General features: G+C 41.2%; 1 protein-coding gene across 1 annotated transcript in view; it reads left to right on the top strand.

Annotated features, from left to right (window-relative positions):
* Window positions 1-15,133, top strand: part of CCDC141 (coiled-coil domain containing 141) — a 223,786-nt gene that overhangs the window by 79,916 nt on the left and 128,737 nt on the right. The window lies entirely within an intron of this gene.

Below are 15,133 nucleotides of genomic sequence, written 5' to 3'. Positions count from 1 at the left end.
AAGAAGGGATGCTGGATTTATCAAAGCTTTTCTGCATCTAATGATATAATCATGTGGTTCTGTTTTTACATCTGTTGATGTATTTAATTACTTTTATGGTCTTGTGAATGTTGAACCAGCCCTGCATCCTGGGCATGAAACCTACTTGATCATGGTGGATGATTTTTGAGATGTGTTATTGGATCTGATTTGCTAGAATCTTGTAGAGGATTTTTGCATCAATGTTCATAAGGGATATTGGCCTGTAGTTCTTTTTTTTTTGTTGAAGCTTTACCTGGTTTGGGTATCAGTGTGATGTTAGCTTAGCAAAATGATTTGGGTATAATTCCATCTTTCTCAATTGCCTGGAATACTTTAAATAGGATTGGTATCAGCTCCTCCTTGTACATTTTGTAGAATTCTGCTGGAAAGCCATCTACTCCAGGGCTTTTTTTTTTTTTTTCAAATGACAGAGTCAATTTCCTGGGTTGTTATTTGTCCATTTAGTGTCTTAATGTTTTCTTGTTTCAATCTGGGGAGGTTGTGTGATGTTAGAAAGTCCTCCATTTCATTTAGGTATCAAGTTTGTTTTCATATAGGTGTACATAGTAATCTTCGATAATCTTTTGTATTTCTTCAGGGTCAGTTGTGATTTGATCTTTTGTATTTCTGATTGTGTTTATTTGGGCTTTCTTTCTCTTTTCCTTGGTCATTCTGTCTAGGGGGTCCATTAATCTTGTTAATCCTTTCAAAGAATCAGCTTTTTGCTTTGTTGATGTTTTCGATGATATTTTTATCTTTGTCCTGTATTTGGGCTCTTATTTTTGTGATTTGGATTCTTCTGCTCAAGTTGGGGTTTTGGTGGTTTTCTTGCTCCAGCTCCCTTAGGTGATTTGTTAGACTCTCAACTTGTGATCTTTCCGTTTTCTTGATGTGTGCTCGTAGAGATATAAATTCCCCTCTTAGAATTGCTTTCATGGCATCCCAGAGGTCTTAGTAAGATTTTTCTTCATTTTCATTTGTTTCCAGGAATCTTTTAATTTCTGCTTTGATTTCAGTGTTGACCCAGTAGTTGTTCAGCATCATGCTGTTTAGTGTCCATGTCTTTGTGGGCTTTGGGGAAATTTTGTTGGTGTTGATATTTATTTTTATTCCACTGTGGTCTGAGAACATGCATGTCATGATTTCAACTTTATGGAGTTTGTTTAGGCTTGATTTATGGCCAGGGGTGTGATTGATCATGGAGTATGTTCCATGTGGTGATGAGTAGAATGTATAATCTGTGGTTGTTAGGTGGAATAATCTGTAGGTATTTATTAAGTTCATTTGGTTGAGGACATTCTCTGTATCTCTTGTACTTGACTGGTCACACCTCTAGTGAGATGGGGAAAGTTTTCTTGGATTACCTCCTGGAATACTTGCTCCAAGTTGTTCTCCGTTTCCCTTTCTTCTTCTAGGATACCAATCAGACATAGGTTCAGCCTCTTGATATAATCACACATCTCTTATAAGCTTTGTTCTTTCTTTCTGAGTCTATGTTTTTTTACAGATTGGATTAATTCCATGTTCTCATTTTCAAGTTCTTCAGCCAGATTAATTTTGCTTTCCTTGCATGTCATTTTGTTATTTCTTTCCTGGATGAAAATTTTTATTGCCAAAATCTCTGTTACAAGTTCTTTTAGTATTGCATCTTGTCTTTCTTGAGTCTTATTCACTCTTTCCATTCATTTCCTAATCCCTGTCGTATTCTGGTGCTATTCGTTGGTGGCTTCCATTGTTTGGGCACTGAAGTCTGATTTTTCAGGAGTTTTTTCTTTGATACATTTGAAATTGCCTGTGATCTTCCTTTGTGCGGGGGACCAGCCCCTGCAAGTTTTGGGGAGTCCCTTGGAAGATGTGGTGGCGTTGGCGAATCTGTAGGGATAGATATTAAAAGAAAGAAAGATGGAAGGATAGATATAAAGAGGAAGAAAGAGAAAGAAAGAAAGTGGACAACTGTTCAGTGAAATGAGCGGAAGCCATTTATTGAAAGTTACAGCAGGTATTTATCCCCAAATTTTACACAGGCAGTCTCACAAGTCTTTCACGTGAACACAAAGCCAGGTGCAGGAGGGACATCCCCCACCCACCAGATGCTTAGGTGTGAGGAGGGACAAACCCCAAGATTGTCTTATTGTTCCCTTTGCTAGTTAATGCTCTTCAAAAGCAGTGCAACAGTCCCTACTAGCCTAATGATGTTCTGATAATCAATAACTTTTAAAACTCACTCAATACCCATGATGACTAACTTAAACTTTATTACCTTTCTATTCTATGCTAATACTACTTACACAATGCTATGGAAGCTCTCAGTTATAGCTTAAACCAGTTCCTAAAGAATGTGGCCCAGTCCAAAGATCACGCTGGGCTCTATAGGATGTGGCCCAGTCCAAGGTTCACAGTGGGCCACTTTTTGGAACAATAGACTACATCTCCTAACAAAATGGCTATTCTAAAGTCCTATATATCTATCCTAATTTCTATGAAAGTTTCCAGTTCCTAATTCTCATATATAAAGCTGATTAGCAGCAGTAAAGCTTTCAAATATAAACTGTAAATGTACTAAGGCCAAAACCATGATATTAGAAAATGGAGACAATGAAATTTCTAAAGTTAACTATATTCTTATTAAACCTAAAAATATCATGATTGATTATGCTTGAACTAATATGATTCCTTGATGTAGTATGACCTATTCTACAATACCTTCTATGAATAAAATAAATTCAATTTCTATAATAGGTAGAAAAAAGACCTTACATTAACTGTAGCTAAAGCCAGCCTAAAAGAATGCAGCCCAGTCCAAAGTATGCGCTGGGCTCTCAGGAATGTGGCCCAGCCCAAACTCTGTGCTGGGCCACTCTTGATAATCATCTATACCATTGAATCATCTATACCATAAGTATATACTAATTTTACAAATATTCTTTTAAATCTTATAAAGAAGCTTGTACCATATAAAAGGCTCCCAAATGTGACCTGAATTTGAATTATATCTAATACCTAAGCCTAAACCACAGTTTATGGGAAACAGGAACAATGGGTTTCTAGAGTGAGCTATGCCTGTCACAGTCACAGAGCCTTCAGCTTAGGCCAGCAGAGTTCCTTTAGGTTGTTTTAGTGCTGCATGGCAAAAGGGGGAGGAAAATGGGGTCTATGGCTCCTGAACACGTCCTAGCAGTCTCGGGGTCCATGGCCCTCCCTGATCCCGAACGCTCAGTTGGCCTCCGTGGCCGGCTCCCAACACCTTTGGTTTTTCCTCATCTGTGATAGATCTCTTGTTTTTCTCTCTAGTTTTGTTATTCAGTGTCAGTGTGAGAGGCTTTCCCTTCTAATGTTTGCTCAGCCCTCTATTCTTCCCTAATCCATGCTCTAGATTTGTTCTATTTTGAAATAGGATGCTGTCTCTTGTAGTTTTTGAAAGTCAAATAAAGTAGGGAATGGGGCTCCAGGATTCAGAAACTACTTGCAAATTACAATGTTCACTTATTGTGGTATGTATTCCCTGAGACCCATTCCCCACCACCATGCTGTATGACAATGCAAAGCAGAAATCAACGCAAAAACAACTGAACACATACACACACAGACATACACACAAACCCCAAAACAAACTGGAATAACAACAAAGTGAAACAAAACAAACAACAACAACAAAAAACCCCAAAAACTGAATACACACACACACGCCTAGCACAAAGTGAATGGAGAAGAAAAACAGAAAGACTGGAAAAAAAATGGAATTCAGATTGAATCCTCACACATATATTGACACACAACTTAAACTATAAAAAATGAATATAAAATGAATATAAAAAACCCAAAACAAAAGAGCAAAAACAAACCTACAACAACAAAATTGAAAGGTGAACACTCAATCATTCACATACACATATAAACAGAAAACAACAAATTAAAAAAGTAAGAAACAGAAAAAGAAAAGATAAAAAGAAAAAACTGGGAGAGGGGATGCAGATCACACCCTCACATACACATTCATGCACAAAGGAAAAATATTTTTTTAAAAAATGAGCTAACAAACAGGCAAAAAAAATTTTTTTAAATTAAAAGAAATTAAAAATTAAAAAAAAAAAGAAATCTTGTCCTCTTGTGGCTGGCTCTGTAATTGTTCCTCTTATCAGGTCTCTCCTGCAGAGCCACCTCTTTCACTCTCTTCTCAGTGTCCAGTACAGGGGAGGAGGAGGGGCAGTGGAGGCGGGTGAGGCTGCAGTCCTCCCCTCCCACTCTCCTATGGTCAGTGAGATCTCCTCTGGAGGGGAGGTGCAGGATTGTCTCTTCTCCAGGTGCAGAATTGTCTCTTCTCTGGCGCGCGGCTTATCCTGGAATGGAGTTCTCCTATTGCAACTGATGTCCAGGCTCCACCTGGGTTTGTCCCTCTCAGTTGTGGCCCCACAGTCTGGGTCTGACCTTCAGAGGATTGCAGGGGAGGAGGGGGTTTGGGTCAGCCCGGAACTCACCACTGATCTTTTTAGCGTCCTTCCTTGTCCTTTTCCGGCCACACCCTTTGTCCTGCAGCTAGATCAGGGTAGCAGGTGGGGCGCCTGGAGCTCAGCACTGCTCAGGTCCCTCTGAAGTTGGTGCTTTCAGGATAGTCCCTCTGGATCATGATCAATCCCTGAGTAGTTGGTTTGCCAGTCATAGAGATAGGGTCTGTTGCTCCATGGTGAGCAAGTCGGAGGACTTTCCTGCCCTGCCTTCAAGGTGGTGGTGGGGTGCCTCTCTTGTTCTCTTCCATGTGACTTTGCCTCTGGACTCCCTCTGCAGCCCCTGCTGCCAGTGCCCTGCCAGTGACCTACCAGGCATTGAAGTTGTGAGGCAAAGCGTAGAGCCAGCAGTCTCTCCTGCTGCAGGGGTGAGGCAGAGCCTGGGGCGGTAGTCTCTCCCCACTGCTTCCTCACAGGAAAACCTCTGTCTATTAAAAAAAATTGGTGCTCAGCTTCTGAGACCAGGGAAGAGCCAGTGACCAAGCAGAGAAGCTGCAGCACTAGCTGTTGCACCAGGGCCCTGGCCACTTGCTCAGGAAACCCCACTTAGTCAGTGTCTCCCAGCATTTTCTTCCCAGGAAGGGTTCGGTTGATTTTTTTTTTTTAATGGCATTCGGCTTCTGCATCCTGGGAATCGCTAGGGTCCAAGCCCAGCAGCTGCAGCACTAGCCGCTGCACCAGGAGAGCCCTGGCCGTTAGCTCCCTAGCCCTCACTCAGTCAGCCATTCACATACCCTCATGAGCACTCATGCACTCACCAGCACATACACAAAATTTTCCATATACTCACTCACTCACACCAGGACTTGCATAGTCTGACTGGCTCGGCCACCATCTTCCCGTCTCCCCCTTCAAGGAATAAGTATTTCTTGGTTGAATAAGTGGCTGAATTCAGTGAACCTTCCTTCTTAAAGGTCAACAAATGAAGGTCATCCTTTAAATAATGGATAAGGAAAATTCCTCTTTCACTATTGCAGTTAAAAACAAAAAGGAATAGTGAATTTTTCCAGACAATAATCTAATGAAACATTATACAATACAGTTTCAATTCCCTCTGAACAACTAAAAAGATAGTCTAATTGCTAACCAACAATTAGTATGGCAGGCCTTCCCACCAGAATTTGGAGCAGGCCAGGAGTAGTATAGGGAAGGCATTTGTGGAAGAGTAGTGGGTACCTGTCATCTTTTGCTGTGGAAGTAGTTTAGATAAACAGATAGGAAAAACCACTTCTTTTCTTCCTAATGTGTCTTCTAATTTTCTGCCAAAGGGAATTGGGTTTGAGTGAAATGATGTCCTGATTTCATTTGCCACAGTTTTAACTCATTTCTACCTTTACAAACCTGTCATGCTGGACAGGGGCAAAAGGTATCATCAAAGTCACAAACAGATCTTGTGTTTATATCACCCTTCAAAGGACCCTAGATAATAGATCATTCTGATTAATTACATAACACAATTTTCTGAAATTCAAAGATTAAAGGACTCAATCTCTTCTATGAAAATTTTTATGAGATCCTATCAAATACATGTAAGTTATTTTAACTGATAATTCTTCTGTAAGACCCATCACTAACAGGGATTTTAAACAGCATCAAAAGATTTTGCATTAAAGCAGTGACTGCCTGTTTTATACTGCAGCAGTAATCTAACTGGGTCCAAAGAGGGTGAGCAGAATCCCATAAAATTCCTCCTAGGAGACTGGAAGGTGAGTCAAGTCCAGGTAACAGATGGGTTCTGTGGTCTCAATTCAATCTTCTTCCAACCAACATGACCATCACACAGCCGTTTTACCTCCAGAAAACTGACAGTGATGGATGCTTTTGTTGGAGAGGTTCATTACTGAGGCAATCAAATGAAAGCATGTTCCAGAGGGACTGGGGGTTGGTAGAAGCAGGGGCTTTTCCATAATTATTTGGGGATGGAGTTTAGCTATTACTGCCGCTGTTGGCTCCTTTAAAGTTACTAGGATCTGTGGTGCAGTGAGAGCCTTTACATGGAGCACATGTTGCCTTGTTCGCATTGCCCTGGCATCCAACTGACAGCAAAACCAGTGTCTTGCTTATCAGAGATGAGTCCTCCGGGCCAATGAGATGTATAAAATTGCTAGCTGAAGGCAGGAAGCATAGTTTATTTCTCATGACAAAATATTTTCCATCTTGATGGCATGTTCTTTGTGAGGTTTGTGTGCCCCTCTGTGTGATACTTGAAGCACAGGGATTGCTGAGGACTCGGGTCTCAGGATACCTGACTCTCAATTCATATGCCCAATAATAGCTTCAGTGGTTTTGCTTCATAAAACAAACAAAAAGGGAACTGATGAAATTTATTAACCAATCAATTCAGTGGGGTATTATTAAAATTAGCTGATTTGAAATGCATATTCAATGGCGGAATTCTGATTTTAAGTAAAGACTTCATACCTATTACTTTACATTTAAGGAAATAAGATACTTATATGTCCATAAGTACAGCTGGCAGTTCTAATAAGCAGATGAGATGTTTATCAGTTGAGTGGTATAAAATGTGACTGTTAGGATGACAAAAACTGGAAAAACTGTAGTCAGAGCTACCCCTAATAGTCATTTTATTTCAATTAGCTTTCACATGTGCTTTTCCCTTATTCAGCAATGCTAGGGCTATGTTATGTGCAAAGAACATAACACTGCGGAAATCAGGACCAGGATGAATGGGTTAAAGTTTCTGCCCTGTGGAATGTTTCAGAATAAGTTGGTCCCCTCTTCCATATGACACTTCTTGAAATGTATTCTCTCCCATCTTCTCTCTTTTAGGTTGAACATGCCTACTTAGTTTAAGTCTTTTCCAGTAAACATGGTTTCAAGACTTACTGGCCTAGTAACCCTCAATTCAGCAACACATAATTAAGCAATATTTTCTGATCCTATACCTTGTGAGAAACCCAGAGCCATGCATCAGGGAAACACAAGGTCCTTTTCCTCAGGAAGCCTGCAGTTTAGCAAGGCATGTGCACACTTGTTGGTAACTTCCCTCTATACTTCCTGTGGATGTCTCTGTTACACCACCTCACACACTGAGTTGTAATAATTTATTTTATTATTTATTCCCATCACCAGATCATGAGACACTGAACCTCCAAAGCTCAGAATAATGTCCAAGTCAAAGTATGTTTATTGAGTGTCTGTAATTCTACTGAAAGACACAGAAGACTGATGCAACAGTGAGCAATAAACAGGATGCCACAGGGTCATTAAGGAGAAGAAAATTTACTCTAAGCTCTGAAGAATTACAATTTCACCCTCCAGTTTTCTAGAGGTCTTCTTAAGATGAACATAAGACCCCAAAATGCTGCACTGCAGGAAGAATCATATTATTACTCCCTTTTTCTTAGATGCTGCTGTATCTTAAGCATAACTGGGATATAGGTTCATGGGGAGCCATTCTACTATTATCTCTACTTTTGTGTATATTTATATACACAACTAAATACATTTTTAAAAATAATCCCACTGAGGAACATTTGGAATATTCTAAATAGTATTAGAAAGAAATATCATCCAAGATCCCCATACCAAGACTGTGACCTTGATACTTTTTCAGAAAGTACTCATTTGGAAAGGTTATTTAATAAACTATAAACCCATCTAACTTGTGTATGTCCTCATTTTTCCATCCTAAATTGGTTATTGATACATAATAATTATGGCAAATTGTGTAGATGTTAGTATAAAATGTTATCTATTTTATAAACATTAATGTTAATTTTTAGATACAGTGAAAATTAATCAAAACAATTAAACAGTGAAAATTTATTGAATATCTATTAGTGTCACATCACAAAGTATTGTCAGTAAGTAGGGTTTTGTATGTGCAGAAATATATAATCTTTAGAATACATTGACTTTAGAGATGTTATATTCTTGAAGTTTGCCGTATATCTAGATAGTTTACCCTTGAGGAAAAAATGCATCACTTTGATCAATTGATGGAATAAATCGCTAGGAAAATGAAAACTGTGACAAGCAAGATTTGTGAAATTGGAAAAGGAAACCCAAAGAAACCAAGAGAAGAATTTATCCGCTTTAATATCATTGTGGTAGCAGATAACGGACTGATCTCAGCTTGGGTACATTTTACAAGCTGACTTTGGCTTAGGAGGTTGTATGCCTAATGGTACTGTGGTAGTGGTTATCCTAATTTGTCAGAAGCTGAAACAGAAAACCAGGAAAAAGAAATGCAAACTTTATTTTTGACTAATTGTATGTATTCACATGGGAACCCAAGCAGGCTGACCTGGTCCACTGTCAGTCTGCAGTACCTTAAGTACCTAAAGTTATACTTCTCTCTGTCATTTGAAAAGTGGCGAGAGAGCTAGCTGCAGGAGGGAAGAAAATACCATGTGGAAATCCTGCCGCCCTCCCTACGTCCTGTGCATGTGTGTGCATGGTGTATGTAGCTGTTCATAATATAACAAGCTCTTCAATGCAAAGGAAACAAATCTCTCTCTACATATGTACATATGAAAGGAGAACCTGCCATACATCCTACTACATTAACATGATACAAATTAAAACTGCGGTCTGATAAGCAAGACCTTCTAGAACCTGCCTTTACCTCATTTCTCCAGTTGTTTCTTTTATTTCCCCCATAAAAATTTACTCTTGGGCTGGGCACAGTGGCTCAAGCCTGTGATCCAAACACTTTGGGAGGCCGAGGCGAGAGGATTGCCTGAGACCGGGGGTTCGAGACCAGCCTGGGCAACTTGGTGAGACCTCGTCTCTATAAGAAATCAATTAGCTGGATGTAGTGGCACATGTCTATAATTCCAGCTACTTGGAAGGCTGAGGCAGAAGGATTACTTGAGCCCAGCGGGTCGAGGCTGTGGTGGCCATGAGCATGCCACTGCACTCCAGCCTGGTAAGTAGAGTGAGATTCCAACTAAAAAAAAAAATTTACTCTCATACCCCACATCTTCAAAATAAAAAAAAAAAAGGATTTACTCTTGATAGTCTTTTAGATGGTCTAGATAGTCTTTTTCTGCACTCCCCTCCCCTATTTTGTTGTTTGCTTTTACTTATTTTTTTTTTTCAAGAAATTTACTCTAATTATAATGGTCTTCTTGACTTAAAAAAAAAAAATTCACCTGGGCTCGGTGGCTCAGCCTGTAATCCCGGGCCTTTGGGAGGCTGAGGTGAGTGGATTGCTTGAGCTTGCGGGTTCGTGACCCGCCAGGGCAGTGAGACCTCATCTCTACAATAAATCAAAAAATCAGCCAGGCGTGGTAGCGCGTGCCTGTAGTTCCAGCTACTTGGAAGGCTGAGGTGGAAGAATCGCCGGAGCCCAGCAGGTCGAGGCTGCAGTGGCTGGGAGCGGCCACTGCACTCCAGTCTGGGCGACAGAGTGAGACTCCAACTCAAAAAAAACCAAAAAAACAAAAAGCAAAAACAAAAAAATCCTATTTAAGTTCTCTCATCCTTGTGTCCTGGTTCAAATCTGCGGTTGTTTTAGTTTTTTATTTTGGTTCCGTTGCATTGTCAACTCCCAATCAAATTGTTAAGAGCACACAATCACAGTCTCCTCACTCTGAGCAGATACTACTATCTAGTATTTTATTGACTGATCCAAGACATGTGGAATAAACTACTTCCAATTATTTCCTTTTTATCTCAGAAAACCTGTTTACAGTATACTCACCTATGTCATTCTTCCAGCTCTCAAAAAAGAAAAACTGGCCTAACCACCTCAGTCTGCATCACTGCTGTGTCATAACCTGCCAGAATTTAGAATGCCAGAGTGCCACCCTGTAGTGGAAAGAATACTGAGCACCTCATCACAAGACTTAAATTTTAGCACTGGCTCAGCTCACTTTTAGTAGTAGCACTTGGCAAAGTGCTTATTCTTAGCGTGCTCTCCACAGTTTGTCCCACTCTAAAAATAAAACACAGTATAGTCAATCCTGCTGTGCTCTTGAGAGACTATCCTAGCATTTTCTTCTCTTCTAACAACAAATGTCTCAAAGATTGTCCTACCTTGTTGCCTTTATTTCATTGCTACCCTCCTACTTCTCAACCTGGGAACTTGGCTTTGGTTTCCAACACAAAATCCCAAGTCTTCTCTTTTGGTATCTCTTGAGAACTACTGATTTCTAGCATCTATAGCTCCCGTAATTCTTCCACTATTAAAAACATTTGATCTCAGCCGGGCTTGGTGGCTCTGCCTGTAATCCCGTGCCTTTGGGAGGCTGAGGTGAGTGGATTGCCTGAGCCCGTGGCTTCGAGATTCGCCTGGACAGCGAGACTTCATCTCTACAATAAAATCAAAAAATCAGCCGGGCGCCTGCCTGTAATTCCGGCTGCTCGGAAGGCTGAGGCGGAAGGATCGCCGGAGCCCCGCAGGCGAGGCTGTGGTGGCCAGGAGCGGCCACTGCACTTCAGTCTGGGCGACCGAGTGAGACTCCAACTCAAAAAAAAAAAAAAAAGCACACACAAAAACATTTGATCTCACTCAAGCATTCTACATAAATGATTGAACATCTCTGTTGTGCCAGTCACTGCACTGAGTACTGGGGTTGCAGTCATATCTCCCATTCTTATATTGCATTGGAGCCTAGTAGCAAAAACAGATACTGATCAAATAATCCCCACTCAAAGATGGGAAATTAGAGCCATTATATGAGCTGTGAATGAGAGAAACCTTGTGCTATGAGAACACTTAATAGAATTTGGTCAAGTGTGGTTTGTCCTTTGAGGAACTGACAGTTGACCTAAATATGAATAGAATAAAGGTAGAGAAGGAGGTAGTTGAGGAGAATGGTATTACTGTCAGAGGAAACAGTGATATGTTCAGAGGCAGGAGGGAGTATAGTATGTGTGAGGAATTTTTAAAAGGGATGAAAGGTGGAGAGATTGAGACTATCTGAAAGGAAGGTAGAGACTAAACCATACCAGTCCTGGCAATCTATATCAGTGGTCTGTCTTTATTTTTTATTTTTGAGTCTCGGTCTCACTCTGTCACCCAGGCTGGAGTTCAGTGGCATGCTCATGGCCACCATAGCCTCCAACTCTGGGTTCAGGTGATCTTTCTGCCTCAGCCTTCCAAGTAGCTGGAGCCACAGGTGCATGTCACCACACCTGGCTTATTTTTAAATTTATGTATTGCAGAGACAAGTTCTCGCCAAGTTGCCCAGGCTAGTCTTGAACCCCTGGGCTCAGGCAATCCTCTTGCCTCGGCCTCCCAAAGTGCTGGGATTACAGGTGTGAGCCACAGCGCCCAGCCTAGTGTTCTGTCTTTTATTTTAAGGTGATGTGAGGCCATTGTTTGAACTGTGTGTGTGTGTATGTATGTATGTATGTGTACATGAATGTGAGATATGGCATATTTAGAAAAGATCTCTGTGGCTAAACTGGGGAGAATGGGTGAATGAATTTGAAAGAGGATGCAATTAAGAGAAGACTGCATATGTTCAGGCGACAGATAAGGCTTTCTGTGGTGGGAATGGAGAGACGTGGACAGATGTGGGAGATAGAGGGTAAAGCTGATGGGTCTTGATGATGGTGGGATGAGGGAGACAAATTTTCATGAACGATTCCTGGGTTTCTGGTTGATGGAGAGTAAATGGTTCCCAACTGTTCCTCCAATTGACCCCAATTGTAGATATTCCTCAGTGTGCTGTTCTCAACTCCTTTCCCGTCTATACCTTCTCCCTTGGTGGTTCTTCAGTTTTCAGGCTTAAAATCACAATTCTACAAGATGTTACCCAAGCCTGCAATGCTATTTGCTCCAGAGATCACATACCATTGGCCCATTTGAGAGGCACGTATCTGTTGTTTAACTTTTGGTGTTTTTGAATTAAAGAAATATGATTACAAGAGATTTAAAAATCATAAGCTTTCACATAAAAAACGGAAACTCTTTTTCTTCATTGTCAGATGGGTGATGTGCCAACATCATAATAAGGCTTGAGGGTGGCACATTTTACCCTGGCACGTGACTGCCCAATCATCCCAAAATGATCTTATGAATTACAAAATTATCTATATTTCAAGCTCTTTTAAACAATTAGAAGCTCTGCCTACACTGGACCCATATTCCCTCATGTCAGAGCTGAATGACAGCTGACCCTGTTAGACAGAGCCAGCATTTTCCCCTTTGCCATAGCACCTGACATCTGGGCATCTGGCCACATTCATTGAGTTTTTGCTTGACTACTAAAGGCACTAGCCTTTAAGTCTTGGGCTTACAGTTGTCAAATATCTTTACCATTCTGTGGACTGTCTCCCTGCTCTCTTTATGGTTTCTTTTCCTTTATAGAAGCTTTTCAGTTTGATGAAGTCTCGCTTGTCTATCTTATCTTTTATGGCATCTTTTGATTAGGAATTAGTTGGTTGCCTATTCCAATTTTCGTAAGGGTGTCTCCTGTGTTTTCTAGGATTCTTGCAGTTTGAGGTTTTACATTTAGGTCTTTGATTCATTTAGAGTTGGTCTTTGTGTATGGTGATAAGTAGGGGTCCCGTTTCATTATTCTGCATGTGGTCAGCCCAGTTTTCCCAGCACCATTTACTAAATAAGTTCTCTCTTCCCCAGTGGTTGTCGGTGGAGGCTTTGTCAAAGATAAGTTAGATGAGAAATTGAAGTTCTGCTTCCTGAATCTCTATGCTGTTCCATTGGTCTATATGCCTGTTCTTGTACCAGTACCAGGCTATTCTGATTATTGTAGCCTTATAGCAAAGTTTAAAGTCTGGAAGTGTGACAAATCTGACAAAGGTCTAACATCCAGGATATACAAAGAACTCAAATGTGCTGAAAGGAAAAAAACAAACAGCCCTATTAAAAAGTGGGCAAAATATATGAATAGACGCTGCTCAAAAGAAGACATACAAGCAGCCGACATTAAAACCACACGGAGACCACCTAACTCTAGTCAGGATGCCCATCATCAATAACTCAAAAGACAACAGATGCTGGAGAGGAAGCAGGATTAAGAGAATTCTTCTACACTGTTGGTGGGAGTGTAAACTAGTACAACCTCTGTGGAATTCCTAAAAGATCTAAAAATCGAACTTCCATATGACCCAGCAATCCCCCTTCTGGGAATATATCCAGAAGAACTCAAATCATTTTATAAGAAAGATAGGTGCACACACATGTTTATTTCAACATTATTCACAATAGCAAAAACATGGAACCAACTGTGCTGCCCATTGAAGGTGGATGGATAAAAAAAATTTGGTACCTATACACAATGGAATATTATGCAGACGTAAAGAAAGAAAAATTACAGACTTTGTAGCAACTTGGATGAATTTAAAGTCTATCATACTAAGTTATGGATCACAGAAACAAAAGGTTGAGTGCTACATAAGCGGATCCTGAACATTTACCATAATACAATAAGAAAGGGATTGGCAGTAGCCAGAAATTACCAGGGGAAGGAGGGGGCACATAACATCAATAAGCATACCCGATCTCAAACCAGATGAAATGGGGTCCAAAGGGAGGCCAAAACCTTATCTGTATGATAACCTCTTATCTACCTAATCCTGAATTGTATCCCACATCATTTTTTTTTGAGTTGGAGTCTCACTCTGTCGCCCAGACTGGAGTGCAGTGGCCGCTCCCGGCCACCGCAGCCTCGACCTGCTGGGCCCAGCGATTCTTCCACCTCAGCCTTCCGAGTAGCCGGAATTACAGGCATGCGCTACCACGCCCAACTGATTTTTTTATTTATTGTAGAGATGAGGTCTTACTGCCCAGGCGGGTCTCGAACCCGTGGGCTCAGGCAATTCACTCACCTCAGCCTCCCAAAGGCGTGGGATTACAGGCTGAGCCACCAAGCCCGGCAGCAACTTTCTTAAGTAGCAAATCCTCACATGTACCCCACAACTCTAAAAAAAAAAAAAAAAAAGAAGCTGAGCAGGGCTTAGAAAAACAAAACAAAGCCATGAATGCCTCGCTTATGTCTAGCGTTTTTTACAGGCAAACTCTCAGGTATAGATTTTAATTTGATTCTGCTAACTGCTTTGTGAGGAAGCGGGCCAAGTATCGTTGACCCTACAGGCTCAGATAGTAACTTGGCCAGGATCACACAGGCCATAAGTTGCTGAATGAGAATGCAGGTTTAGGTCTTTGATTCCAAATCCAGAGCTCTGTTTACAACCCCACTGCTGCCTCCGTCAGCCTCCCCCTGCCCAGTTCAGACTGGGTGACTGGAAGTGGATCAAAGGATGGAAAAAGAGAAGGATGGGCCTGAAAGGAACTGAAAGTGTTTGCTGCTAAGGGGGGAGCAGAAGAAGGAAACAGATCTTGAAGCAAAGCATCCAAGGAGGTGGGTTGCCCTTTCCTTCCGCCGCCCCCAACTCCTCCTCAGGGCCTGAGCAGACCCTACTGCCTGGCCTTTCTAGAGGGTTGAATCCAAGAGTGCGTGGAGAGAGCAGCAAAAACAGGCCATGGCCTTTCTGGGAGGAGGCAGGAGAGGGAAGAAAGAACTAATATATAGAAAAAGAGGAAGGCAGGGGATGGAGAAGTACAGATAGGAAACGTGGAACAAAAGCAAATGCTCACCCAAAAAATTCAATTTACATCTGTCAACTTGCATGGAGTCCCCAGGCTGGTTCAATTTTTCTAACTCCCAATC

Source organism: Carlito syrichta, unplaced genomic scaffold (assembly GCF_000164805.1).
Source record: "Carlito syrichta isolate Samal-C Ts95f unplaced genomic scaffold, Tarsius_syrichta-2.0.1 Scaffold301826, whole genome shotgun sequence".
NCBI lineage: Eukaryota > Metazoa > Chordata > Mammalia > Primates > Tarsiidae > Carlito > Carlito syrichta.
The sequence above is the reverse complement of the archived record's forward strand: the minus strand, read 5'-3'. Positions and strand labels throughout refer to the sequence as shown.